This window comes from Rhipicephalus microplus, chromosome 3, assembly GCF_043290135.1.
Source record: "Rhipicephalus microplus isolate Deutch F79 chromosome 3, USDA_Rmic, whole genome shotgun sequence".
Lineage (NCBI taxonomy): Eukaryota > Metazoa > Arthropoda > Arachnida > Ixodida > Ixodidae > Rhipicephalus > Rhipicephalus microplus.
In genome coordinates this window covers 75,675,465-75,701,420 of record NC_134702.1, presented here as the reverse complement: position 1 = coordinate 75,701,420, position 25,956 = coordinate 75,675,465, and positions in this window count along the sequence as shown.

Sequence of the window (25,956 nt, the reverse complement as noted above, 5' to 3'; positions counted from 1 at the left end):
GAAATCTTCGTGGTGGGATCTCATTGGACCAAAATGTTCATGCCCACACGTGCCGCAACCGAGCGTTATCTTCATCTTCTGGCTGATGGAGTGGCGCACTTTTTAAACGCGCACAATCACATCACAGCCCCGTACACAACCCACAAATGCGTTGCGGTGCTTCATTTCACCATCAGGTTCCTCTTTTTTTGTAAATGACGTTGTCCGGTCATCCAACGTTGTACTCAGGCTTCGCAGCGATCAAAGCCCACTGCAGCTTTTCACCTATTGCCTTGAGGTTACTTATTAGGCTACAAATCCACCGACATTCACACGGACTTAATTTGCTGCTGCGACCACCATAGGGTTGTCGGCCACAGCCGTCTTTGTCTGTTTTGGTCTACACAGTTCGAGTTCCGCGAGAGCTACCAATAAGGTGCATAACGGCCATCGGGAACGCAACGTAAGTGCCGAGATTTAGCGTGCGGATTTCCTGCGTGCCTAAACGCGCGCATTTCTCTTAGGCTCAGCGCATGCGCCCTCTTGCTCTCTCTCGCGTGATGCGTACGCTAGGTTGTCGTGTGCACCAAAGTAAAGTTGTCAATTGACATGGTTATAGCTGCCAAGTTAAAATGTGCCAACTCCATCAAAGCGCGATGTGATGTGCCTTTGCACCAGATGGGGCACAGTGAACGCATGACCATGGATATTTTCATGCAGAAACAGCACCACGAGCAGGCTATTCACTGCACTTATGCGAAAGGGTGGGCTGCACAGAAAATTCTTGTTTGTCGTAGGTCTCCACCCCATTCCGTCTATCGCTGAGGACTCACCGCGGCGGTGACGTGTATGCGTACGCTGTGCCATTCAATATTTTTTATTTGCGGTACACATAATCAACGGAGTACGCAGAGTTGTCGTCCACCGCCATTATGCTTAAGGAAGCCTCAATTTAGTTGATTATTCAAAACTCTGAGCTACGCGCGGGCTCTCAGACTCCAGCAGATGCCCACCATGCGACCGTGGTAGTGGCCACACATGTAAAGCATCAGAGCATACTGACAATATGTGGACTCCAACAGACTACTACTGCAAACTGACCCTCGAAACGTTTGACACAAACAATTTATCAGGCTATCAAACAAGTAAACTTACTTCAGAAGTCAGAAAAAGTTAACATTATATTCCTGGCGTTAGCGAAGTTAGAGCCGGGGACCCATGTAGAGTACTAATGTACACGGGATAAGCCGCAGTGTACTTCCTGACGGGAAAGAACATGTCGTGTACTTAATATTTTGCAAGGACCACGCAGACAAAATCGAAAAGTTCTCTAGTAACTAAAAGGGTGACAAGCTTTGCAATCAAACTGAAATCACGATAGAAGCCTAAATTAGTGGAGTGAGCATGAGGCATGCAGAGTAATCGTGTTGTTATGGGGCGCCCTGTATGCAAGTGCTGCAAAGCGCCGAGCGAGTTTACGTGCCGCCATTGCGACCACTTACCGCCAGCTAACGAAACAGGTTGGTTTTGCGAAAGTGGACGCGAAAGTCCCACGCTGGGAAAAAAAGTTGACCTGTTTGTTCACACAGTTGACAAGTGGAGCCCTCAAACCCGCCCCTCGTTTGAACAAAAAAAAGGGGGGGGGGGCAAAGGAGGGGAACAAACGACTGAAAAGTGTGGCGCGTAGGAAAAAGTCGAAACGTGGCGGTCTAGTTTCAAGTTGAATGCTTGGCATTCACGTGCGTCTTTTGAGACTGTCGTAAGCACATGGAAGTAACTTTTGACTCATCAGTCTCATTTCGCAAACTGAGACTGATGGTCGGGATACACATCAATATATGTTGACAATATGGCCTTCAAAGCACGTGGGTGATCTTGCTCCCAGGTACACGTCACTACCGAGTGTATTTAGGGTGACTGGGTGCCTGGCTGTGACATGCACATATAGTCAGTGGCCAGGACCTGAGATCATTCTTGCTGGTTCTAGGGCGGCTTTTTTAAAGCGAGGTTTAGCGCGCGAGCTGATGGAGCTTGAGCTTGGGAGTGAGTGGCTACCAGTGGACTTCAAGGCCGCTACTCGGTTCATAACGTAGGAGAGACTGTGATGACACGTGTTTCACAAAGAACTTATCCCCTCGCGTGTTGCATATTGTGACGTGCCTGTTGCCAATGCCGTGTCTGTCATGAAAGTGTCTCTGCATTTGATTGTGGCCAAAAAGTATCCTAAATATGCACTAGAGGAAACTCAGGCGCTAGTGTCTATGAAGGCTGCAACGCACGGTGCTTTAGCGAGCATGGGAATCATGAGTAGTACTTGGATTTGTCTAATCTATACTTCTGGCTCCATTTGTGTTCGTGTAGCATGGTTGTGTTTTTTTCTCAAAACAAATATCAGCAAAAGCTCAGTGGTTGCACTTCGCCACCTTATTCGTTAGGCTTACCATTTCAATTCGGTTCATAAAGTTCAAAAGGGTTCGTTATTTCCTTCGAAACGAAACCAAAACACAGCATTAAATGAAGCCGCAAGTGCAATTCGCCACTCGAAAGTACGAAGACTAGGCAAATCCATGCACAACACATCACTTCCATGGTAGCTGAACAATCGCAGCGCCAAAATTCCTTCAAGTAATTTTAGGAAACTATATGATTATGGTGATGCGAGCCCCACAGATGTACGGATCATGTGAAGACGCTTTGTTTGACCGAGTGTTGAAGAAATAATTGGTTGTGAAATCAGAGCGGAGGTTCGCACTTCAACCTGGTCAGACGCCCAAGTGTTATAATAAAGCGTCTTTTCATCGGAAAACGACTCTTTCATGAAATGCCCCATGAGCCCTCTAGTCATCTTTAGGGTGCCAATTTTAAATCTGAAACACCTCCCCTTCTTAGCTAATTTTGAATCCAGTCGAGGAAAAAGGAGGGAAGAGTGAAACTTAACTGGTGCTAATGCACGCCCGATTGTGCAATCATGAACACGGAGAAGTAGAACAGGTATACGAGTACATCAGTCTAGCAATAAGAAAAGTACGTACGCAGTACTCCATGTTCATGAGATATTACATTGTGAAAGTAGAAGAAAAATAAAATTGAGAAGATGACGTTGGTGACTATGATATTGACTTTAAAATAGCGGATCAGGAATTCTAACGCATAATTAACACCATGCATAACAAACACTACTTTGCAAAAACGTAAAGGTTAGAAGTGGGCATTATAAAACACCAAATGACAAAAAAAGCAAAGAAATTGATTTTACTTTAAGCGGCAACCCAGGCATCACGACGTATGTTGAAGTCACAAGCCAGGTAAAGTGCAGTGACGCTATAGGTTAGTGCAGGCTATGATAGTGCTTAATCCGAAGAGATATCAAGAAAGATGAATGGCCAAAAGTCAACCCCACCTTGACACAGTAAAAATAAAGTAAAAGATTTTCAGATGAAGGCTAAAAGTGGGTATGTGGCTATCAGAAAAGAGGATAATACTGATGTTGAAGAAATGAATGAAACAGTAACGAGACTTGAGTATAAATCCGCCATAAAAGTTAAAGGCGAATCATCGCGGCAAGAACTAGGCAAGCTTTCCCAATTCGCATAAGACCCCATAGGACGCATTTATATATATAAGTATTATGCTATGTGCTATTGTATGCAATGCACTGTATATTTTTCTTATTTTTACCGCGTTCAAAACTGTGTGTTTGTGGCATTTTCTGTGTGTATTATACCGTGAAAATGTTCAATGTCCTATATTTATTTGTTACCCACTCCTACTTATGGCTTCATTTTGAAGCCAGCAGAAACCCTGAAAATAAATAAATAAAATGAAAAATTGGCCCCATATCTGCATGTTACTCTGCAAATCTCGTCGAAAGACGATAGTGTTGCGTCTGGAGAGAGTGAAAAAAACGACTATTTTATGTTCTGCGCAAAAAAACTAGCAGCATATCCACGGAGTGAATGATGGAGAGTGGGGCGAAGCATTCGTCCGTCCATGAGTCCGTCTGTGTGACCGTCCATGCGTCTGTTTGTGCGCCCGTCCCTGCGTTCTTTCATGCATCCGCCCCTGCGTCCGTTCATGCGTCCATCCATGCATCTGTTTATGTGTCCGTTCGTTCATCTATTCAACACTCCAAGTCCCACCATCTCGCATCTTTTTATCATATATTCCCCATATAGAAGCACCGCCATCCAGCGGACATTCCAAGGACTAAACGAGAGGTGGCACACGCACACTTTCTTACGGCCTGCGCTTTGGGTCCACTTCCCACCTTTAACCACCTCGAGTTCATGGTATATTCTAGTTCACTGTATTCATGGCACTGCGACCAAACGCTCGCTAAACCTTTCGAAAACCAAGGAGGTTACGCCCAGCGAGTATAACGTAGCAACCTTTCCCTGTCAGATAGGGCTCAATTTACATGCCGATGGCTGCTAATGAGAACTAAGAGACAGGAGAATTCGGCTTTTACTCTCTTACGGCTTGCGCTTCGTATCTACTTCTCATTTTTAACCACCTTGAGTTCATTCATGGTATATACAAGTTCATTGTATTCATGGCACTGCGGCTCAACGCTCGCTAAACCTTTCTAAAGCTAAGGAGGTTACACCCAGCGAGTAAAATGTAGCATCCCTTTCTTGTCCGATAGTGCTCAATGTACATGCCAATGGCTGCTAATGGGGATCGCAGCGTGCGCGTTGACTAAAAGCCGAATGCTCATGTCTCTCATTCCCCATTAGCAGCCATTGGCGTGTACATTGAGCACTATTTTTTATTGTTAAACAACGCACAGAAGAAATCTCTCACTGGCACCACCTTGGAGGTCAAGTGTTATACCTATTTCGGGTATGTGCCACTGGTGGTTACATACAAGGGACGCCCAAGCCACGCCATAAGGAGCTTCGCCCCTAAAAATCGCTTGATGGTATTCTGGAGGCGCTGCGTTAGAGTGCCTGGAGCGTGCAGCGGAAGCGAACGAGCTCTTAGAGCCACGTCACAGGTGAGACATGAGCGCTATCTGGCAGCTATCTTGAAAAACCAAGCGCTTGGCGTGCGCGCCTGTCTCGGAGGCGATAAGGTATAGAACGCAAGGTGACGGGTGGATGACACCAACGTGTCGTCTTAGCAAAACGTTGGAAACACTTGCCATTTCGTGCAGGCGTTGCATTGTTAGCGCAGCGTGAAAAACGCTACGGTCTTTGAAATTACTTATGTATGCCTTCTCTAGTATAAATTCACACATATAAAATAATGACGTGTTGTTATGGTGTCTCAGATATGCAAAAAAAAATGCAGTTTGAATGTCAACCGCACAAGTATGAACGCTGAATCTTGAGCACTATTGGTGGGTGCTGCGGATGGGGTCAGCCGTACGGGGTATCGTTGGGTGCGTTTGAAGTATCTATAAGGACGGAGAAACAGACAAATGAACAGACAGACAGACAGACAGACAGACAGACAGACCAAAATTTTTGCGTCGAAAGTCTCCAAGAAAGACTATCGCCTTTAATAAAGAAATGGCAACACATCATATAGAGGCTAACTGATGGTGTGTAATATAGTTCACTGAGCTGACAAAGCAAATTCACAAGTAAGAGTTTATTATGTGAAATTATGACAAATAAATAGAAGCAGTGGTCAAGAACAGGCACCGGCATCAAAACAGCGAAAAATAGACCATGTATAGAAGGTAATAAAATGGATGCCTTAAAGTAGAAGCAGGGCAATATATTATGAACAACTTCAGTGTTATAGTTGTGATGGAAGAGGGATTCTATCGAGACCTAAATTGTTCGAAAATATGTCCTTTATGTTTTGACGCCATGCGTATGGCTCTACGAATAAAATTTTTATACCATTAATCATATATATTTCATCGATTTGGCCTTTCATCCGTTATTTTTTCTGGGTGTTTTATTCCGCATTTTAGGAGAGCTCTAAAAAGAATATATTCTGGTTTCAGAGGCATTGTTTTCGTTTGATCGCTACCCAAGCCTTTCTTTTAGACGTGCAAGGAATCACATGTGCGCACTTGGACGGGCCTGGAAATTCACGCCTTCGCTTACTGGACAAAGGGAGCTTCTAGTAGTGGGTGATATGACAGATTCAAGAATCAATGGCTCTCACTCACAAACAATCAGCCGCAGGTCACATTTCCTCAAAGCCTGCCGCTCAAGCAGACCGAAAGTGGTAACCCCTAGAATGACACACTTTTCTAAGTTTGCAATTGGGTATTGTGGAAGCCCTAGACAACATTATAATTACAGACGGACGTAATAAATTCCTTGAGGTAACTCGCGCGAGATCGCACTGCAAGGTGCTGGCTTCAAACGGATCATCGGCACAGGTAACTGGGGAAATAAACTGACATAAAATATTGCCACCAGTTGAGATACATGTAACTCGACGCCTAGTTTATGGACTAACATAAATTGTATCTCTCGGCCCATGAGGCAATAGGAGTGTATTCGATGGTTACTTCGAACAGTGCTACTAGGCCCCTTTCACATATATACTCACGGTATCTAAAAAAATGGAGGAAAAATTTTGTGTGTATGTCTACAGCATGCTGACCCCAAAGGCAATTGCTGTTTTATTTTCTCATTACGCTACAATAGATTGCCTCTTCAACAAAGGAAAATGGCCTTTTAGAGACACAAAGTAGTGCGTGATGTGATCAATATGCTAGTATTCGAAGGCTTGACTTAACGAAAACGCCGTACGACTCTTTTTATGAGGATGACACTGTGACAACGAAGTTATGATTTTCGTAGAAGAGCGGAGTTTGTGCATTCAATTCATATTGCATGGACATGGAGCTTCTAAACACCAGAAAATGTCGGCTAATTCAAAGCAGTATTGCGTATTTGATCACGTTATCTATTTTATTACTTCAGAAGTGTGCCTTAAGTCCAAATATGAGAAGTGTTGGTCAAGGAAAAAATAGCAGCATGAAAACAGGTGACTTTGCATAAAAAAAATCCCGCAAGGCCAAATGTTCACAAAATATTTCTCTTTATAAGTACGCGAATTTTAATAGGGTTTCATTCATATTCATGGCAAATAGTTCGAGGTTCTGTCCGATAACAGCACATTGTTTCTCTGACTCTTCAGCAAAGTAATGAATTGCGCTGAAAAGTATTTCGGCATTGTGCGTAGCTCGTAGTGTGGTAAGACAGAATCAGTACCCTTGCGGAACAAAGTTCCTTAGGAACGATCATAAATACAGTTGATATTTTAGATATGTGCGGACATATTTCAGTCATACATTTCCGCTACCACAATTCAGAGGGGCCTTTTGTGATTGTGGGCGACACTATCCCATTTACAGGTATCAGATGACGTAGTTCGAATGATTTATTCTGGGTATACGGTGGACACTTGAGTTGTTTTATTCTACAAGGCATAAGCCATAAAAAATTTCCTTGGTTCAAAGAAATGATTCTGTCGTCACTGCAGCAAACGTGCGAAGAAAGGTGCCCACCATATCTGTGCACTGAAACGAGCTATGCATTGTCAAACGTTATTTGTCGTGAATGTTATACATGACCAACTTTTGACAGCTCTGCTGCCTGTACATTATATATTGCATGGGGTTGTCGTTCATCGCACTTTCCATATAATCTGTTAAGTACCTGTCAAACATGTTCAGGCAATCTTTCTTTCCGCAGTTACAGAGACGTCGAATAAGCTGCCCAATGACGTCGTAGTTGCTCAATCAATTCATTCATTATTTGTCGCCACTGCTATTGAATTTCGAGGCATTGCAGTAGGTTATCGCAAATAAAGGCAAGAACAATGTATCGCGAATGTGTTTCAACATTGCTACACACGTTCACAAAGACCAGTTTAAGACAAGGGCATACGACCTCCGTTATGCTATTTACAGTGTGCTTACCGCAGGCATTCAGACACCTATAGAATGGAAAGAGTCAGCGACACGAGTTAATAGAGGTTACCACACTAAGCTGAGCTTCACCGATGACATTCCATTCTTGAGTAGCCCAGGGGACGAATTGCGATTCATGATTACTGAATAAACAAGGAAAGAAGAACAGTATATAAATAAAAAAATGTGTGCAAAACGGCAGTAATATACCAAATAAATGTTTTGAAAGAGAACACGCAAGCAGGTGGCCTGCGCTCTTTTGCGGCTGTCTACAGCACCATCAACCGACAGATAAAGAAAGAACGTTTACTTTTCAAGTCATCTGTTTGCAAACAAAAGAAGTTATGACCATTGGACAAGTGCCACTAAATTGTGCTCCCTCTCTGGTCTCGCAACAGCTGATGCCACCAAAAGTGTTTATTATCTGTCGCACTAGGGAACCCTTCCACCTTAGGGTGACACCGGACCTCGCTCGGAACAGTGTTTCTAAATAAACATTTGTTTCTATCTCTCTCTGTCGGCTCACGGAGCTGTAGGCAGCCGCAGCAGAGTGCAGGCACCACGCTGGCGTGTTCTTTTTAATAAAAGTTGAAACGGTACAGCAGCCTCAGAAGAAAAAAAAACAGCAGTTCGAGACAGATAGCAGTGAACTTGAAGTTGTAAAAGGGTACGTCTATTAAGGACAGGCCATAGCCATGGAGCTGAACCACGAGATTGAAGTAACTAAAAGAATAAGTTTGGGGTGAAGCACATTCGGCAAGCATTCTCAAATCATGAATGGTAGATTGCCACTATTCGTCAAGAAGAAGGTGTATACCAGTTGCATCTTTGTGGTAGTTACCAAAGGAGCATAAACCTGGAAAATTACAAAGAGGGTTCCACTTAAGGCGGACGAGACAGCGAGTGATGGACAGCAAAATGATAGCGGTAAACTTAAAAGACAAGAATACGGCATACTGTATAAGGAAACAAACGGGTGTTAGGGACATTATAGTCGAAACTATAGACAAAATAGTCATGGGCAGGTCACATAGCACCAAAGCAAGACAACCGCTGCTCATTAAGGACCACAGACAGAATTTCAAAAGAAGGCACATGCACGAAGACTAGACAGAAAGTTAAGTTGGCCGATAAGATCAAAAAGTTTACGGGTACAATGTGGCAACAGAAGCGACAAGGCTGGGTCGTTTGGCAGAACATGGGAGAGGCCTTTGTCCTGAAATGGGCCTAGGCAGGCTTAAACTGCAACACTTTTCATCAGTACGTCTTTTTTATTGTCGCGTTATGTTATCATGCACGCTGATTTATGTGTGTGTTAAACACTCATTTGAAATACTTGATTGATATGTAGGGTTTAACCTCCCAATACCACCATATGATTATGAGAGACGCCGTTGTGGAGGGCTCCGGAAATTTAGACCACCTGGGGTTCTTTAACGTGCACCCAAATCTGAGCACACGGGCCTACAACATTTCCGCCTCCATCATAAATGCAGCCGCCGCAGCCGGGATTCATTTGAAATACTTCTATGAACAGTTTAGGTAACGCTTTTTTTCTTGCTGTTGTCACCGCCCTGGTTGCTTTTTAGTGCTGATATGTTTCCTTCTTTTTTCTTGCCGGATGGGAAGGGTAAATCAAACCGTTATTCTCTACGTCCTCTCATGTAATGGCCTTGAAGAGTCCACAGTATGCTATAAAAATTACATAAATAAGAAAATAATTATTAAATAATAATAAAAATTTGTTTCTGTCAAAGTAATAAAGCGTTCGGTATCACTCCAATCCAAAAATTTCAAGCGATAATTTCTGTATTTAAGACTTGTGAAACTGAACATGTGTAAATAGTGCACCAGTAGATACAATGGCTATTGGGCAGGGGTATTCGTAGAAATAAATCTTACTCTTCCAAATACTGTGCAAAACGTGTTATCAAGAAATAAGTCAGATCAAACACGTTATTTACGCTGTTATTTGTTGCATAGATTTGATCGTATCTGTACAAGGGTGGTCAAAAGTCCCCCGGCCCCCATCCAATTTAGCCCGATGTCAGCGTGAGCTTGACCCTTTCAACAACCTCTGAACTAAGCGGGTGGTGTCCGTTCCATGATGCGGGGAATGCGAACCTAGAGCATATCTGCCCTTTGCATGGAACGGCAGCGGAAAGCAATGCAGCTTTGCCGGCCTCTTTGCATTCAATATAATAGTATGCTCGCATAAGATTGCAACGATAAGCAAATCCCGTGTTTTTAAGCACTGTTGAAAGTACTTGATAGCGCCATTCTACTTCTGCCACAAGTTACTATAAGAACCCTCGTCCAGCAGGTATAGGCATTGGTAGCACGTCCCCATCGTAGGACTTATAGTCCAACTTTCGCAGGGAGGAGAACCATTCATACGAGATGACAACAGTTTATTTATGTATAGTTGTAATATAGGAGGGATATTTGCGGAAATGTCTTCAGCTTTTACAGCCCTTTGCACATCTGTCGAAATTGAGGCATTCAAACCGTTGTCTAAGCTCTTACCAATACCGTGTCTTTTCACAACGACGCCTTGCTCCCAGAAAGAAGGCAAAAGGCCACATATACATGTTGTAACGTGGTGGAGACACAGAGACAGCACTCTTTTCTATAGCACGGTTGCTCTGTTATTCACTTTCTGTTTCTCTACCATGAGCAATAAGCCCGGCCGCCCGACACTTCTCGACACAACTTCCCTATAAGAGGCTATGTTCTTGGCCATGACACTAGGCCACGAAAGCCAGTGCGTGCCACTGGCGACAATGCTAGTGGTTGGTGGCACTTGCTGCATCGCAGTGATCGGTCTGGATCACACTGAAATCTGCTTGTAAATCTGCCGGTGTGTTTTTTGGCGGACAGAATTGGCTCTGTCACTCGCCGGCTCTATTCCATGCTGCATCTTATAAAAACTTGCCGGCGATGTCTCGGCAGGTGTTTCAGCTGCATCTGGGCGGTTGTTTCGGATCAGTCTGCAACTTGTTTGGGAGATGCTTGCCCGAGGTGCCTGCAGTGGGCGACACTGGCTGAATTGGTGTGGTCGGCTTCTGCCACGCAGGGCTGAGCCTGAACTTTCTTGATGCGGTTTTCAAAGAGCAGTCTTGTACTTACATTGCATGACACTAGGCCATGAAAGCGAGTGCGTGCCACTGGCGACAATGCTAGTGGTTGGTGGCACTTGCTGCATCGTGGCGATCGGTCTTGATCACACTGAAATCTGCTTGTGAATCTGCCGGTGTGTTTTTTGGCGGACAGAATTGGCTCTGTCATTCGGTGGCTCTATTCCATGATGCATCTTATAAAAACTTGCCGGCGATGTCTCGGCAGATGTTTCAGCGGCATCTGGGCGGTTGTTCCGGATCAGTCTGCAACTTGTTTGGGAGATGCTTGCCCGAGGTGCCTGCAGTGGGAGACACTGGCTGAATTGGTGTGGTCGGCTTCTGCCACGCTCGGCTGAGCCTGAACTTTCTTGATGCGGTTTTCAAAGAGCAGTCTTGTACTTACATTGCATGACACTAGGCCATGAAAGCGAGTGCGTGCCACTGGCGACAATGCTAGTGGTTGGTGGCCCTTGCTGCATCGCGGCGATCGGTCTTGATCACACTGAAATCTGCTTGTAAATCTGCCGGTGTGTTTTTTGGCGGACAGAGTTGGCTCTGTCACTCGGTGGCTCTATTCCATGCTGCACCTTATAAAAACTTGCCGGCGTTGTCTCGGCAGGTGTTTCAGCGGCATCTGGGCGGTTGTTCCGGATCAGTCTGCAACTTGTTTGGGAGATGCTTGCCCGAGGTGCCTGCAGTGGGCAACACTGGCTGAATTGGTGTGGTCGGCTTCTGCCACGCTGGGCTGAGCCTGAACTTTCTTGATGCGGTTTTCAAAGAGCAGTCTTGTACTTACATTGCATGACACTAGGCCATGAAAGTGAGTGCGTGCCACTGGCGACAATGCTAGTGGTTGGTGGCACTTGCTGCATCGCGGCGATCGGTCTTGATCACACTGAAATCTGCTTGTAAATCTGCCGGTGTGTTTTTTGGCGGACAGAATTAGCTCTGTCACTCGGTGGCTCTATTCCATTCTGCATCTTATAAAAACTTGCCGGCGATGTCTCGGGAGGTGTTTCAGCTGCATCTGGGCGGTTGTTCCGGATCAGTCTGCAACTTGTTTGGGAGATGCTTGCCCGAGGTGCCTGCAGTGGGCGACACTGGCTGAATTGGTGTGGTCAGCCTCTGCCACGCTGGGCTGAGCCTGAACTTTCTTGATGCGGTTTTCAAAGAGCAGTCTTGTACTTACATGCTGCGACAACACGAAAAGTAGGCTAATTTATCGGTGGTAGATAAAATTTGATGTTTTTGCATGGTCACAAGATAAGCATGCGGTAGATATATCATGAGGCCGCGAGAAGTAGTAGATGTTCTTGCGGAACAATTCCCGACACCGGAATACTACGATAACAGGGAAATGGTCTCATGAATTGTTGGATGCATCTTTAGCGGCCTCTTCCACTCAGGCACTCTAGTTTGATCTTCAGAATATAGATGGCACAAAAAGTATTGTGATTAACCCTGGTCGCACTGATGTACAGTGCCAACGGTTCAAGCCTCGGCTTTGCTTTGCGACGTTTCAAGTGTGCATCTGTCCTTGTAGTCACACGTTTAAGACTTGAGCCGAATGATGTTGACAGACGTATGCGCACAGAACACTCATCCTGCTCAACAGTCGTCGTTCTGGAAAAAAAAACTCTGCCAGCGGAACATTTACGTCAGATCCCAACAAAGTGCCTAATTGCTGAAGAGGTGAACTGCAGTGCAAAGCTGCAGCCTCAGAAAAAAAAACCCATTCTCAGTCGCGCTATGGTTAGATTGGTTGGTGCCAGGAAGATTGTAGGAATCCGGCCACAAGCAGCTATGAACTTCCAGTCCACCCAGCACTGCTGCCCGACACCGTCGTACCGATTCTACGCTGCGGCACTAGTTTGAAGGCAGCCAATGGCGAAGTGCCATTTATGCATTTCCTTCTTGGCCTTGCGAGCTCCCGGAACTTGCACGGTCACCACCATCAGCATGGTGCTCAACGACGTGGAACTTTGGTTTTCGCTGGCGGCTTCAGATTTTGGGGCCGCAGGCGACAATGCAGAGAGCGCTAACACAGCGCTGCCAAGGTGGGGTGAAAGCTGCATGAGGGCACTCCTGAGTTCTCTGCGTCACTCGGGAGAGCTGGCCTCAGGGACGTGATGTTACCGGAAATTACGGCAGCACTTTCAGGCAATTCGTGTGTAGAGCCAGTGCTGGTGTCTGACGGGTTAGTGCTGAGCAGTGTACTTATGATTCGGTACCTTTGTCGACTGAGAATGGACAGCTTTTTTAAGTGGCTCAGGTGCCAGTTAAGCTTTGATAAAGACGTTGTCACACTGGGAAGCGTCAAAGGCATTCCCAATTAACAGGAGCTCACGTGTAGTCTTGCCATCAGCTGGTAGGATGGTGGCCATCAGGCCATGTCCCGGAATCACAGGAGAGACATGGACGCCGCCCACTGATGGTGTGATGGTTAGCTAAAGCAGCGATGGGATTGATGACTTCATCTCCAAGGAAGCGTGAACGGAGTTCTTTTTAGGTAGAGGAACCCAGGAAGCCAAGGACAGCGATGGCGTTCAGCTTCACATTGATGCTTGGAGTGACATAACTATTTATACCTTCCCCATTGTTAGGCGAAAGGAGCATCAAGACAACGCATGTTGCAAGCTCAGTTGTTATATGATCTGCTTCCTCTTTCTCTATCTTGAGCTATCTGCCAGCGTGGCTGACCTAAGCGTCATTCTTGGCCATGAAATTTCGTTAAATGCGGCATGGACAAGAAGTTCGAATAAGTAACACTACTGTAACACACAGGAATTTCCTCGCACCTTGCCACGTCGACTCGAATACCGAAATGTAGGTGAGGATAAAGAGTCCAAAGTGTAGCCGGACTAATGAAAGGTCGATAACGCTCTAGTGTGCTGGAATATAGGGTAGTGGGTTCAGGGAGAAGCCGTGGCTGCCGCAGTTGGTATCGACAGCCGTGAGAAGGCGCCACCTTAGCATGAGCCGTCACCTCGCGCGTTGCCTTTTATGCACTTCTGTGCTTTGATATGAGTAATAGCAGGATTTAACGTCCCAAAACTACCATATGAATATGAGAGACGCCGTAGAGAAGTGCTCTGAAATTCGACCCCCGGGGGTGCTTTAACCTGCACCTATATCTAGGTACACGCACCTCAGTATTGGCGCCTTGGCCAAAAAGGCACTGCTGTGGACGGGATTCAATCCCGTGACATGCGCTTGCATATGTCGTGCTCGGTAATCTTGTGTTTAATTGTTGACACCTCCAAGAAAAGCTTTCTGAATGGGTGTGTTCGTACAGCATTCAAAACAAAACGAAAAGTCAAAGATATAAGGCACGGTCCGAATGCAGGTATTGACGAACGACGGTGAAGCAGTCATCCCTGGGGAAACTGCCTGCAGTTTTTAAAGCTCGATTGGTGAACGAATAAAAATAAGAAAGATCGAGGTATCGAAGGAGCATCTATAAATCCGTAGGTTTCTTGTTACATTACTGCTATATCGAGTCGTAGTCTGCACACTGCAACAGCTTCGACTTTCTTCGTTACGCGCGTGGCACCGCTTTTTTGACAGTTGCATCATGCAATTGTAGTTATGTGGATAAGGTGACAAAACTGCCATTTGATTGAGAAGCACGCCGTAGCTGAAGACTTTGGAATAATTTTGAAAATCTTGGATTCTTAAATGATTACGCTCCCGCTGAAATACTGCTGCTGTGGCTGGGATATTGCACTGTACAGTCAGAAAAACATCACTTGGCACCACTGTCAGACTGTGAGAAGAAACTCTTTATTAACGAGCGCGCATACTGCAGTGAGCAGTAACACCGATCAAATTCGACGACATTTCGAGGAATTATCAGTTCACGATCACTTCATCTTGGTGGCACCTTTATGAACACCGACTGATTTTCGCGTGCAGCGTATTTTTTTTTCCTTTTGCCTCTCAAGACTGGTTGACACCCTTCACTAAATAATGAAGTCGTGACAGCACTTAAACTACCGCTCTCTTTGACATGAGATGCGAAGCGATTGAGCTCATATAAATTGAATGTTGACAAAGCTTGAGTAAGCGTTCCAGCGAAGTCGCAGTCTCTGTAGTGTTAACCACCTCGGGTTCGTAGTCAGGAGGAAGCTCCATCGATGAACCTGAATCAGTGGCCTCGCCGTCAACGCAGGGTGCTGCAGTTTTCTTTGAGATGGTAGATTCGACCGCCGAGTTCTTCCGCTTTCTTCGATAAGTAGCTTGGAGCGTTGCGCAGTAACATCGGCATGGCGTCCGGCGTTACCTCTGGTCTCCTACATGGTAGGCGAACTTCTTCGCCGCTTGTAACGTGCACGTACTCTCCGAGAACACCTGAAGGCTTGAATGTAGCTCACATACAAAGCAGCTTTCGTTTAAGGTCCCCTTCTTTCGATATTGATTCTGCTCCCAAAGCTTCCTCCGTGCTGCGTCTTTGGGTTCAGCGAAAAGCGACGGCTGCTCACCTTTTTTCCGATGGTATACCCTGTTTCGCACCAGGTGCAAAGCAGTGTCGTTGCCACAATGATTCGGTATTACTTCACTGTCACCAGTCCAGCAAAAACATTGCCAGAAAACTTTCGTTTAGTGTGCACAAACACAAGCAACAGGTCACTGAACCGTATCCGTGAAGGCAGAGAGGCGCGGAGCTGACAATCCTGCCAGCCCATGCTACGGCAGCGCCGCCTTGAGAACCGGTTTTTGGTCCACGTGCGCCGCTTCACGCAATGCATGGCCAGAGAGGGTGCCTGAACACACTACCTCATATATTCTAGTACACTATAACAATGTCTTGAACTCGCTTGCTGGATTTCGGGCTGACCGGTCGCGCGCTCGCGCACTTGCGACCTCCGGCATCAGCGTGGCTCTGGCCGACTGGGCTCGCCCTACGTCACCTCCTGCCGCCGACGACCTTCCACCTCCGACGACAGTGCAGCTCTGACTTACTGGACTTGCTCTACGCCATCCACCGACGCCGAAAGGAGCTCTCGCAGGTGCGCCCCGTCCTGGGACTCCAGTGACCGTGCTTCATCTTTCCTATCTCTTCTATCCCCTCATCTTGTCGTCGCTCGCTCTGGCTCACCACCTCACGTCTCTTCTTCTCTTCTCCTTCTTCGGCTTTCCTACATCTTTTCTCCTATCCTTTTTATCCCTCCTCACCCCCATCCCTCGTGAGCTACTGTGGCGGTGTCGCTCACTGAAGCAGACAATAACGGGGAACACTTTTCTCTTCTTTTCTCTTTTTAAGAGTCACTTTATAACAATGTCTTAAGAGGAGCTGCTGCCGCCACCATCACCTGCAACTGCCAGCGGCTCTGTCCAGGAGCAGACATGTCATGTCTTCATGGAACAGGTGATAACATGGATTCAGCAATAATTCTCCCTGCGTTCTCAGTACGTAGTGGTAAACGGCGCAGAATCGGGTAGGGCTAGCGTAACATCTGATGTCCCTCAGGGCTCAGTCTTGAGCCCCTTGCTCTTTTTTATGAATGATTTTTTCGACACCATCGCTTCTTCCATCAGATTGTTTGCTGATGATCTAGTAGTGTATAGAGAAGTTACTAGCATTGACGATACCGCTATTTAAAAAAAATTATTTAGCGAAAACAGACAACTGGTGCCGTTAATCACATACCAAATAAATGTGCAGAAAGCTATTCACATGTGTTACATAGAAAATTGGCAGATCATACGTACAGTGGGAATCGATGATATGCGAAGCACGAATGAGAAAGGTTCATATGCCACTTTAAAATCAGAAAAACGTTAAGAGATTGAGATAAATAATGCCCTACTTGACTTCCGTGTCATGATTATCATGTTTGGGATCTTACTTTCGTCATCTATTCACGTCACGTGATACCAAATTGAGTATATGGGTGGCTAGCGAAACAGCCATGAGCACGCTATGGGCGTGGTATGTTGTCATGTTCTTACATAACACGCGTGTCAGGATTATCATGTTTTCACCAGTAATATACCTTCATCATCTATGGACGTCGCGCAAAACCAAATTTGCTATATGTAGAGCTAGCAAATGGCCGCGAGTGCATAATGAGTGTGGCATGTTGTGATGTTGTTAGAAGACAACCAGTCGTGATTACCATGTTTAAATGTGTCATTTACCTATGTCGTCCGTTCGCGTCGCGTTATACCGAATTTGGTACATTTGAAACTAGCGAAACGACCACCAGCGCATTATGAGCGTAACATGTAGTTATGTTGTTGAATGATACGCATGTCATGATTTTCTTGTTAAGGTCTGTCGTTTGTGTTCGCCATGCATTCATGTCATACCATACCAGTTTTAACATGCAATGTGAGTGAAACTACCGCATAAGATGCAGGACCATGAAATGTAAATCATGACATTTATGACAAACATATTATGATTTTCATGGTAACGCTTGCGAAACATCTCCTTCATACAGTCATATTATGCTATACCAAGTTTGGTATCGACACTGTTACTGAAATGGCCAGGAGAGCTAAAAGTCACTGGCGGCTGGACGGACAGACCGACAGACAGACAGACAGACAGACAGACACACAGACGGATGGATAGATAGATAGATAGATAGATAGATAGATAGATAGATAGATAGATAGATAGATAGATAGATAGATAGATAGATAGATAGATAGATAGATAGATAGATAGATAGATACGCTCAAAGTCGGCGAAGTTCACTAAGAAATGCTTCGCATTTAAAAATGTATGGCACCGAAACTTTATACTCTGTGTGGTTCTCCGTTACAACTGTTTCTTGGTATAAGTACTAAGGCGTATTCCTTACATCATCCATGTGTTGTCACCGGCACGTTGATTTTGTTACAGCAAAGCTATATAAGATGTTGGGTTCCTTGCGGCGCAACACAAAGCTGGTTCCTCAGCAGGCCCGCAATCTTCTTTACAAGAGCAACGTCAGACCACTTTTAGAGCATGTTTGCACTGTGTGGGACCCTCCCACAAATGCCGATTGCAACAAGCTTGAGCGAGCCCAGAACATGGGTACAAGGTACGTTATCGGTAGCTATGAAAGACACCTCAGCATTATTCCTGAAAAGAAAGCATCGAGATGAAAGCTTCTAGAAAAAAAGAAGGCAAATTTTGAGCTTGAAGCTTTTCCATAACATATAACATGGCCACGCTGGAATAGACAAAAATCTGTACATTCTAAGGGCTCAATTTACATCAAGACGAACAGATCATGAGCTCAAGGTTAGAGAATACAGCTGCAGGACTGATCTTTTTAAAAGCACTTTTTGCCCCAAAACAGTTTCGAAATGGAATCATCTGCCTGCTGACACCTTCAGTATACTAGATAACAAAGCTTTTGCGGCCGCTTTTTGGTATCTCATTTTGCTTGTGCTGCCGTCAATTTTACGCAATATTTGGTTCTTATGACATAGTTTTTGTGTTTTTATATCTGTAGAGTACAATCGCATGTTTGTATTTTTCCTCTTCGTCTAGATTGGATGGTCTTTATGCCATTCATGTGCATTGACATCATTGTATTCAAAACAATAGTCTTGAAATATATGATGTGAAAATTCTCTGTTTAGCCCCCTCCTCCCTCCCCCTACCCCACCGTAATGCCTGAATGACACTGGGGTATGAGTGTAAGTAAAAAAATGAAAAGGCGTCTAATAGCTTTATCTCACGCTGTCTGCAACACACCTGACGTATTTTTTGAAAATTGACCACGGCGGACTTGTGTCGCTGCAGCCTTAGCAGATGCCAGCAAAATTTGGCACCTTGCACCCCCGACGAGCGAAAACCCCAAGTGGAATGTTTCGGCCGACAGGGACACTGCAGATTCGTTGGCCATAATGTATTCAAGAGCCGGTCATAACTTCTCCGCAGGGAGAGAAAGATCTTGATTAACTAAGCTTTGCAGCCTCAGTTCTGAGAGATCTGAGCTGGCATGAGGCTTGGTGAAGACTTTCTCTGATGAAGTGATTTCCCCATCTTCTTCAATCTGAGTTCTACAGCTATCACATACGCTTTGAAAACACAATCAGTCAAATGGTGGGCGCCTCCCCTTTCTGGCTAACTCTACGAGGCCATTTTTTTCGTCTACGGACCTTGAAATAAGCTATGTAGGGTGAGTCACAATGAGAAGAAAGCTGAAAGTGTTGGTTATATATTTATATTGCACTCGTTACCACTACACGTCAATGAATAAATTTTTCCTAACGTATAAGGTATATGCTACATAAATAAGGCCTTGTTGCCACAGTGTAAATGTTTCTTATGAAAAGAAAAGAAAAATTCACCAGGTGCTTCATTTTGGCCAACCTGTAGGCCAACGCGCCACAGTGTGGACAATTTTTTTTTCTTCAATTGTTCTAGTAAAAGCACTTGAATTCACTGCGTTGGCCCTTACGTAGTCTTCGTAAACCTAGTTTCTGCATGCCCCGCGTTCAAACCAGTCAGACCCCAGTGCTCGTATTGCTTTTAAACTTCTTGCAGATAAACACCGCCATTAATTTTTTCTACTAAGGCCGTCTTTTTGAGCGCTTGCACTTTATCGGATTATTTAACTACTTATAGATATATTCTGACACGTCTTTACCTCTTTTTGTATTTTTGATGCAGAACTACACGGGCATTTTGTGACTTTACACTTCATCACCCGGGATTTGCGAGGCGATGAATTCAGTATTCCATATCTCTTTTTCTTATTTTTGCTATCCAATAAATCTTATTAAAACTGGATTTCAAAGTGTGTTTCTGAATTGCTTGAAATGGAGATCTGACCAATTTTATGCACTTCTTCAGAGCGTCCTCGAGAACGCGAAACAACCTCGACGCGCCGTGAAGGGAGTGTGTCCCGTTCTCAACAACAATCAGTGCATATTAATCTCGTTTTTTTGCCAGAAAGCTTTAGAGTATTAAAATGAGCCGATACTACGAAGGTCAGATTTGGGGAACGGAAGAAAAAGAAGAAAAAGAAGTAAAAGTAAAAGAAAAAAGAAAAAGAAGAAAAAGAGAAAGAAGAAAAAGGAAAAGGAAAAGAAGAAGAAGAAAAGAAGAAGAAAAGAAAGATGAAAAAGGAAAAGAAGAAAAATGAAAGGAAGAAAAAGAAAAAGGAGAAAAAGAAAAGGAACAAAAAGAAAAAGGAAAGGGAAAGAAAAAAAAAAGAAGAAGAAGAAGAAGAAGAAGAAGAAGAAGAAGAAGAAGAAGAACAAGAAGAAGAAGAAGAAAATTTGCTTTTGGTCTATGCCCGCTCGTCGTGCATTGCTACATTGGCGCAGTCTTCGACAGGTTTAAGAATGCAAGTATGTGGATAAATTTAACCTTATCCCGAAGATCAAGTGACAGGCCATATTTTTCGACGTGCGACGTAGCTGCAGTATATTATGAACTGCCTGAAAGTATCACGACTTCTAAGCTGCTCAGAGAGCCGGGAAGACGACGGAGGAGTTCAGCGCCCAACCATTAGTGAAGATGAAACTGAAGTACTCGAAATTTCAAAAATATATCATGCGGTCACCTTTGAAAACGTCGCAGAGCAAAGAAAATTGTTTTGTTAACTCATGCCTCAAGGAAATGCACCAACGTCATCAACAGCCCGCAGAGTGACAGCCACACTTCATGGGCAGTATTCTTGCCATCATCCAGGCACAACAAAGACCCAAAGAGGAGGTAGCAAAGCCTGATCCAAATAATAGTGAATTCACAAGGACGGACTCCTGGATGAAGTTTTACGAACATGCGTGTGAGGACTAGTTTTGGCGAACATCAAGCAAGCGCATCAGAAACAAGCCTTTGTTTCTTACACGACTGGCTCGAAAGTGGTACGAGCTTCAGCGTATACGTTGGGCAGTTTCTACGAAGTACAGATGTAGTGGGAACGCGAAGAGGACGAAGGAAAAGAATAAAAAGATCGTGCTTTGGGTCTATGTGTGCTTGTCGGGTAATGTTGCATCTAAGTTTTCATCCGATCTATACGGGCGCCCTTTCAAGGTCGGAACGACTTTCATGTTTTGTGTTGCCCAGAAAGCTTTAAGGGCCCTTTGTCGCACCTCGCATGTTGGAGCCTCACTTCGAGAATTTTACAGTGTCGTTTACAATACCAGACAAAAGCATTTGGACACCAGCTGCTTGTCCTACGGACCGTTTGATATGATGGGGTTCGCCATCCAAGGCAGGAAGGGAATGATTTGTAGGCCACCATCCTACGAGACTGCGCAAACAAATTCCTAACCCGGCGCGCAATGTTACATGCTTATCAAGTTACCACACACCCCACAACTCCCTTTTTTCCCGCTGCAGCAGATATCACTTCATGTTTGTTCTTGATCAAGAACACAAAAATAATGCTCCGCGCTAAGTTATGACGGTACCGAAACTTGTGTGAATAATGAGCAATAGACAAGTTGGTTGGTATTCTCTAGAAGCCGTTAGACCAACGGGCCCTTTGCCTCAGCGTTCACCCTTTTGTGAATTGTTTCAAGCACGTGCACACAAGTCATCTCACCCTAACTCACCTTGTTCATACGAAAATATTGTTTCTTTTCAACACTCACCTGCAAAGTGCCAAATGGGCTCTTTCAGAGAGGAACGTAAACCCAGAATGACATTGCTATTTATCAGAAGCATAGAACGGGGAGAGTGAAAAAATAATCTGGGCGTAACAGAATTCAAGTGGTACGCCTAGCACGCACGACACTCGCTAACTTTAACGTTGAGGTCAAGCAACCGAATTGTGGCACACCTTCGTACTACCGAAGTTTAGACTGGCCTGGCATCCTTCTTCCCAGAAAGCTTGAGCATATCCTCGTTGAAAGAAGCATAAATATTCATCGGGAAGCGCGAGGTCATCAGCTCCGCGCCAGTATACTTTTACTTGCTCACGTTAGTTCCCTAAACTCACTGTATACACTTTTTTTTCGCTCTTAAGAAACGTTCCATTGCAAATAAAAGTTCGTGTCCACCTGTGTGTTAGTGTTTTCGTTTTTTAAGCTTTTTTGATTGCTGCTAATACCATATATACGTAAAGTATTTTCACCTCTGCTCACCTAATTTTGAAGGAGGGGTAAATAATATTAAGTGTTCGGACCTCCCTTGGTTACCTGGAGATTGCCTCAGCCTAGCCTACCATATTTGTTCGCGTGATAACTTTACCTGGCCTACGACATTTAGTTGTACGTACTATAGGTGCGTAACTAAGGTTTATGACGGTAAATCACACTGCGTGTATATGTACTATCCCCGGCTCGAATAAAGAAAAAGGGTGTAGCGTGCTTAAGTGACGGACCCAGTTTTTCTGAGCAAAGTTATCAAATTGGCATAAACCACTCCTCCTTTATTATCAAAAATATAAACATGCAGTGAACTTGCTTGGCAGGCAATGCACGGAACTTCTCCACACTGCAAGGGGCAGGTGTGGTTTCATGCACGCAACATCCCGATAACCTAACAGCATCATTTTATTGGGGTGTGTTAAAATATTCAGCATCGACGATTCTCATCAAATAGTGCGGTGTTTCATTCCACTAAAAAGGGACGCCTATTATTAGATATTGATTTCTCATTAAACTTATATAAATACAGCTTTAGTAAAAAATTTTGCATATGCGCAAACTTTCACTAAATTCGATGCAGTAATTAAGAAATGAGCTACAGGTGCCACAGATACCGCCTGTGCTGTGGTTTTCCTAATCATGCACCAATATTCTACTGGAACGCATGGTACTGAATATAAGGGCGAACAAGTTGTTGCTATGGAGTGAAGTAACACTGAAAATTAACAACAAGCACAAAATAGGGGACGTCTCATCACTAAGAAGAAAAGTATAAAATGAAAACCCTGTGTTATTCTCGGTAATCCCATATGAAACAGATGCAAGGAATACCATGCTGATCTGTTGTACTTGCCCTCCCACATCTGAAAGAATGCACATAAAATAAACATATGAAAGCTAATTTAAAAAATGCGATCTACCATCTCCGTTGGGCGGCTGTTTCTGTTGTGTGTAGGAGCGGTCACATACTCGGTGGGTGTCGTTGACTGAGGAACATACCAAGTCCATCCATCCTTCGTGACTACAATGAGTAGCAGCAAGTATGGTATTTCAGAGCAATAATTTTCTACAATTGATAAACTTTTCTGTAGGTCTAGGTTACTGAGCAAACACGCCTACTGTTTATGTCTGGTTGTTTTCTTTTCAAGAGCCAGTTGTATTATATTAGTAATTTTTATTCGCACTTAGTTTTTATTACTCATGTCTGATTCGACGTACAAAAATTTTTATTAGCGCATAGCATTAAAGAGCTCGTTGCGCAGAAATTATGCCGTCAGTGTCAGCATGGGCGTCATTGTTGTGTCAAAAAAATGATCACTATTGCGTGACCGAAAAATCAGGCAAGATGCAAATAAAATATATAAAAATATTCCGGGTCTGCTTGAGGATCAAAACCGAGTCGTTGGCTCGGTTTTGATCCTCAAGCAGACCCGGAGTATTCCCACAAAGCCGCGCCTCTGCTTCTAATTGCAAAGAAAATAGCTTCATCTTCTTAGAAACGTCTCTGAAGTAACTTTTACGCTTTACAAGCACACGCGTCCTGTGTACATGCTTCACAATACAACTTTGAATAATGCGGTAATAATCCGTATTACAAGTGTACATTGCCATCGGGTGTCACACCATGCGATTATCATAATGACTTCGTATTTTAAAGCCAGTCACCCCCTACTAAAGGCACACACACTACTGCACTCTTAAGGCCACATATAGTTAGTTGGTGCATATCTAATACAAAAAGATTTCATACACAAAGTATTTGAAGTACGCGCTAGGAACAGAATATTGCTATCACAATAGCTTTCGACTCTTGAAGGCGATTCTTAAAGGTAACCCATTTTTTAGTTCTGGTGTTTTTTTAGCGAGGCTTTTTTGATGCTCCTGCAGTCATGACCAGTTTTCAAGTGTGACATGATGTTTTCAAGTCACGGAGGCATATATAGTTAAACACGATCTTAAAATATAACGATTGTCTAGGGCATGAAATTCGAATGTACTTTGTCTAATGTACACTGCTTGCACAGGCTGCATGATCACATACCTGTATTAATCCTTCAAATAAAGCTCGCAAAATGTCTGAAAGCATTGTTGTTTTTAATTATAAAGGAGCGCTGACATAGAATTTCAAGATCGATATGTGCCCCTCATTCGATCACTTGGTATGCATAGATCTTCTTGGCCAAACTTGAATGACATCCGTCGCGTGGAAGTTATTTGAATTTGATGTCAAACAGCGTAGAAAAGCTAAGGAGGAAAAACGAAAAAGAGACTGCCCTGCGACATCGACACGAGTGCTACGTGTTCGGTGTGACACATTTCAAATACCGTCCTGAGTGACGATACGCTAGTAACAATGACGTCGACGATCTGAGTGTGTTTGGAACCGACTCCCGGCCATGCTCTCATTACTGGTTCTCCTTGGTGTGTTGAAGCGTGCGTGCGATTCATCGTGTCGCATCGACTGATTTGGCATGTGCTGCACACTGTGAGTACGTCAAGGCGCTGAAAAAGCGGAAATTGTGTGGTCTTTTCAGGCCACGAACCTCAACACGGCCAGTGGGTTTACTTCGTAGGCGCCGATGTACCGAGCGACTGGACGCCTGTGAAGAACAGCCGCATTAACTCGCTTCACTTTGCGCCGAGCAGCTACTAGTGTAAATCTTGTGTTGGCGAAGCAGTTTGGTTTCACTGGCCATACGAGGCCCCTTCTCGAGGCCGGGGCTAACGAGAGCGGAAAGGAACAAGTTAGCGCTACTTAACCTAGCCGGCGTAAAACGCATCAAAGAGACTTAGTCTACATCATGCAGAGACACAGCTGGACTGACTGCAGGTGCGCTCCTAGCAGACGAAATGCCAGTTTGCATGAAGTCACCATTTTTTGTGGAGGCAGCATCAGCTGTGCAGCTACCTCGACGTAGCCGCGAGATAGCACTGACGTCACTATAATTTGGCTGGCTTTGGACCAATTCTGAACCATGATTGATAGCGGGTATATTAATCAACATTACAGATATTCATTTGTACCTCCGATGCGTTTTAGGTCGCGAATCGCTACTAGAGGGTCGATAGCTACTCTTCACGCAAGAAACTTGGCATGAGTAAATTTGATATCTGGGTTCCTTTAGGAGAAAATATTCGGACAGCTTTTCAAGTGAATAATCTTCAGACTTTTCAAATATAAGTGCAGTTGAGAAAATGACTGTTCTATTCTACAAGGTTAGACTGCTTGAGTATGATAGAAATTTTTGCAACTGTTTTTACTTCACCAATTAACACCTACGAAAATGGGGCACACCGCACCGCATAGAAGCTGAGTGCTTTAGAGCTCTTCTGTAGTTGCCACGCGTGATTATTACACTATTTTGATGAGTTCAGATTTCGCCCGCAAGGACTGTCAGTAACGCTTGACGCACGCACACCATGCCACAATGTTTTAGAAACCTCGCACTAGTTAGAGACCACACTATTACCATCACGATGAACGTAAATTGAAGTTGATGAAATAGACTGAGAGAAAATGGCTTTTGTAACACCAGAGGCCAGTTTGAAGTCAAGGTAATTCCCCTGTGTGTTTGCTCGGTGCTTGCGACAATCTCTGGAGTTATAAACGTAATAGTGGCTGAATGAAAGTGGCAGACCTGCCTGCCTGGATAACGTCGTCGTCTTCACTCCCACACTTTACGAAGGCTTCTGACGCCTAAAGAAGTATTTAATGCATTCAGCTCATATTACCTCGATTCGATCGAAAATGAGTTGAATCCCGTGCGAAAACCTCCTGTTCCCAGTACATCTCGTCAGCAACTCTGTATTCTGCGATGATGCGCAAAAGATAGGCGGCGGCCATCGCCAAATTCCCACCTGCGCAACCACAAGACGGCCATGTGTCGATGATTTAGCTTTGATGCTCATTACAGGCTGTTTGTC